The sequence below is a fragment of the Suncus etruscus genome, chromosome 2, assembly GCF_024139225.1.
Source record: "Suncus etruscus isolate mSunEtr1 chromosome 2, mSunEtr1.pri.cur, whole genome shotgun sequence".
Lineage (NCBI taxonomy): Eukaryota > Metazoa > Chordata > Mammalia > Eulipotyphla > Soricidae > Suncus > Suncus etruscus.
The window spans coordinates 137606736-137611365 of NC_064849.1; positions in this window are offsets into that span (position 1 = coordinate 137606736).

The window sequence follows — 4630 nt, forward strand, 5'->3', positions numbered from 1 at the left end:
ACTTCTGTTCTGCTGAGGATTTATACCTATTTCTTTGTTATTAGTATGTGTTGTATGTTTGTGCGAGTCTACGTGTGTGCATGCATTCATGCATTTATGTGTGTGACAAAGATGGACAGCCCTTTATTATTCCAGAAGCAGATCATTTGTATCTGGGTTACTTTGCCAGCCTGCTGGCCTTTGTGGTCCTGGTAGAATGCCCAGTGCTGTGCTTTCACACTTATGTGGGTTACGCCATTATGCAAAATAAACTTTGCCTTTCTTGAATTCTCTGACCTTGCAGTAGTCTCTCTGACTCCTCACATTCTTCTCCCTTGTCTTCTTCATAGCAATGGACTCTTTTAGCTCTGCCTATACTTCACAAGTTTAGGATGGGAAAACTTTGGTTGCAGACACTAAAATAGAAAAACTGCATAGAACTCAAGAAAATATTAGAGACATCTCTCTTTTTAGAGTCTGAGTTTGATTACTTTCAGACACATAGAAATAATTACCTCTCAAAGAATCCTGTTCTTCCAATAGCCAACCCCAGCTTAAACAGGTTTTGAAGATGAAAAAAAAAAAAAAAACAATAATAAAAATACAGTGAGGAAAAGGCCTGATTTGACCAGCACTGATTCTTGATCATGATTGAACTCCTAAATATTCTGGGATGAAAGTTATCTATAAAGTAAGATTCTTCTCTGTACCCAGAATTACTACAATCAATTGGTTGGTTTGTTTTGCTTTGGGCCACACACAGCTATGCTCAGGGTTTACTCCTCACTCTGTGCTCAAGAATCACTCCTGGTAGGGTTTGGAGTACCAATGGACTAGGTGATATACAAGGCAAATGCCCAGCACTCTTTGGCCCCTGTGAGCAATTGTTATATGGGATAATTTAAAACAACATTACCGTTTGTCAAGTAGGTGGGATTCTCCTAGAATTTTAGTGAAGATATGGTGCTGCATCTGTCTCTACAAAAAAACTGATGGGAGAATAGGCCAGACTACTCCTCATCCCTGGGCTGCCTTGGCCACTTCGAAATTTGGGCAAAGAGGCTGATACTGTTATAGAAGCCCAGTTCTTTTCACTATGGTCATCTTCCAGTCATTATCCTTATCTGTCAGTTCAAATGTAGCCCTTGCTACATTCAGGTACTGGCCAAATTGAAGAATGGAGAAGAGAGTGAAACACAGCTTGAGATTTCCTTGTATGAAGCAGTGACATGGCAGGTGCTGACTTCATTTCTGTTCACATTCCCACAGAACTGATCTTTAAGATAGATTGAAATCCGGGATCTCACAGGAGTGGGTAACAATGAGAAAGGAATAAATGGCAAATAACAGGCTTGTGGAGCATTCTGAAATTCATACCTTCTGCTTTCAGTCCCTTATTGAAGTTGCTAGCCTTGTCACACCACCCCTATAATAAGCTTGGCAATGTCTAACCACCACTTCCCTATGCCCCCAGAGAAAAAAATGTCTTCCATTTTTCTCAACAACGCCCTGATTTTTCTTCTGATCTAACACAAATACATTATAAAAATAATGAGGGAGAATGTAAAATGTGTTTTTAGGAATGCAGAGGTAAATGTCCATTAGTAAGGAGTAGGGGAAAGCAGGGACTCATACTATAACTACTTTTTATTTTGTATGTATAATTTGGGGGCCACACTAGGCTGTGCTGGAGATTACTCCTGTCATTCTAGAAACCATACAGTGCCAGAGGTGGAACCATGCAAAACAAGCTCCTTTATCCCATGTTCTTTCCCTATATATTCCCACATATTCTTCAAACTCTGTAATATATGTCTGCAAAAAGCCTCATAATTTTCTGCACCTAAAGACTGGATTTTCAGGATCATGAGATTCACTTTACCTGGTGCTTAAACTAACTTGAAATAGTGATGTGCAAAAAAGCTATTTACAAGAGAAACAAGCCTAAACTCCCCTCTCAGAGCCCCACCCATATCTGGAGAGTCAGCCCACACCTCCTCTCAGGTTCACTGCCTATTCAACCAAAGACAGTCCTATTGTCATTAGAATACAAACAGGGATGGGGCTGGAGCGGTGGCTCAAGCAGTAGGGCGTTTGCTCTGCATACACTAACTATGACAGACCACGGTTGGATACCCTGGCATCCCATATGGATCCTCAAGCCAGGAGCAATTTCTGAGTGCAGAGCCAGGAGTAACCCTGAGTATCACCGGGTGTGGCTCAAAAAGCAAAAACAAAAACAAAAAAGAATACAAATAGGGAGGGGCCGGAGCAGTAACGTAGCAGTAGGCCTTGCATGGGGCTGACCCAGTACAGACCTCACTTTGATCACCTGGTCTGTGGTTGGATCCCTCTGGCGGTTCTATCCCCCCCGAGCCCCATATGGTCCCCCAAGCCAGAGCAATTTCTAAGCGCATAGCCAGGATTAACCCCTGAGCGTCACCGAGTGTGGCCCATAAAACTAATAATAATAATAACAACAACAACAAAAACAGTGAACTCTTACTCCCTATAGGATCACCAAATTGGTTCAGTTGGTCCTAATGTACAATTGTTTTTAATGAAATAACAGAAATAACTGAGTAATATCATACATAGAAAGTGTTAAGTATCACTTTGTAGCATTTGGATTCTATGAGTTAGGTCATAATGATAGTACATATAAAAACTGACACATGACCAATAAAACATGAATTTTAAGTGTACACCTTGAAGAGTTTTTAAACCCATACAACTACCTCTAAATCAGGAAAATATATAGACACTCACACACACTCTCTCTCTCTCTCTCTCTCTCTCTCTCTCTCTCTCTCTCTCTCTCTCTCTCTCTTCACGCTCTTTTCCAGTCACTAACTCCCTGCAGAGGGGAAATACATATTTTTGCTTGGGGTCACATTTGAAGAATTTGGAAATTCTAAAAGAAAATTACCTTAGGAGAGGAATTACTCCTGTACTCCACCCCTGGCTAGTTCAGTCCCTCTGAGAAGGAGGTTTGGGTCCTTAGGAAGAAGTGGCAGCTAGATGATTGTGCCCATTTGACTGTAGAAGCTGGGCATCTATGTGACCATCACCAGAGGCCCCGGGCAGTTCCTCTGAACTGGCCAGGCTAGAGTCCAAAGTCCTGGTGGGTCATTGCTATTTACAGCCAACCTTTCCGGTTTGTGGTAGATGTTCCAAGGAGATATTTTTAAGCAGTGATATGCTCTGCCAGGTCTTCTGGGTTATGGTGTATTAATCCAATGTGGGCAGAAAGAGATTGTTCAACAACCATACTCTAGAAAATAAATGTGATTTGATTGTCTGTCAGTCCAGACCCCAAACAAATTGGAAGTGCTCTCCAGGTTTCTTCTGAGCTGGAGCCTGAGAGACGACAATTTGTATGAGGGTGCTTTACATGTTTTCCTCTTAGATGTCAGTAGGGAAAGGTCGAGGGTCCTGGGGGTACTGGGGATCAGTCCCTTGGCCTAACTAGGGCTCCAGAGACAATTCTTATGAAAAAGTAAATGGAACAAGGCCTGGAGTGATAGTACAGCAGATCAGATAGGGTATTTGATTTGCATATGGCCCACCTGGGTTTGATCCTCTGCATCCCATATGGTTCCCTAAGTCCTCTAGGAGTGATCCCTGACTAATGAGCCAAGAATAAGCTCTGAGGACTGCTGGGTGTGGCCCAAAATTGAAAAGGAAAGAAAAGAAATGGGGGGGGGAGGAAAGAAAAAGAAAGGAAGGAAGGAAAGGAGAGGAGAGGAGAGGAAAGGGAAAAGGAAAGGAAAGGAAAGGAAAGGAAAGGAAAGGAAAGGAAAGGAAAGGAAAGGAAAGGAAAGGAAAGGAAAGGAAAGGAAAGGAAAGGAAAGGAAAGAAAAAAAGGGAAGAAGAAGGAAAGGAAAGGAAAAGGAAGGAAGGAAAGGAAAGGAAAGGGAAAGGAAGGAAGAGAAAAGGAAGGAAAAAGGAAAAAGAAAGGGAAGGGAAGGAAAGGGAAGGAAAGGAAAGGAAAGAAAAGGAAAAGGGAAGGGAAGGAAAGGAAAGGAAAAGGGAAAGGGAAGGAAAGGAAAAGAAAGGAAAAAGGAAAAAGGGAAGGAAAGGAAGGAAAGAAAAGGAAAGGGGAAGGAAAGGAAAGGAAAGGAAAGGAAAGGAAAGAAAGGAAAAAGGAAAAAGGGAAGGAAAGGAAAGGAAAGGAAAGGAAGGAAAGGAAAAGAAGGAAATAAAGGAAAGGAAGAAAGGAAAGGAAAGGAAAGGAGGGAGGGGAGGAAAGGAAAGGAAAGAAGGAAAGGAAAAGAAGAAAAAGGAAAAAAAGGACAAAATAAAATAAAATAAAATAAATAAAATAAAAGGCAACGGACCACTTTTCTAGCTAGTCCTTCCCAAAGGAGCTCAGGTCCTGCAGTCTGGGCGGGCAGCCAGTGCACTGGCTGCAAACCCAAGAGCTCCCAGAGTCTTGTGAGATGAAACCAAAACGGAGAAAGAACAAGAGCTAGAAAGACCCAGCGCCTACTGACAGAAGTGGCTGGGCCGCTCTTCAAGGGCACAGCGTGGGCAGCAGGTCCTCCCAGCCGGCTAAGGCGGCATTGGCTGCGACTGCGCAGGCCCCGCCCTGGAGCTTTTTGTAGCCGGGGCTGGCAGGTCCCCCGGCACTTCTTGGCTGGCTGGCGTG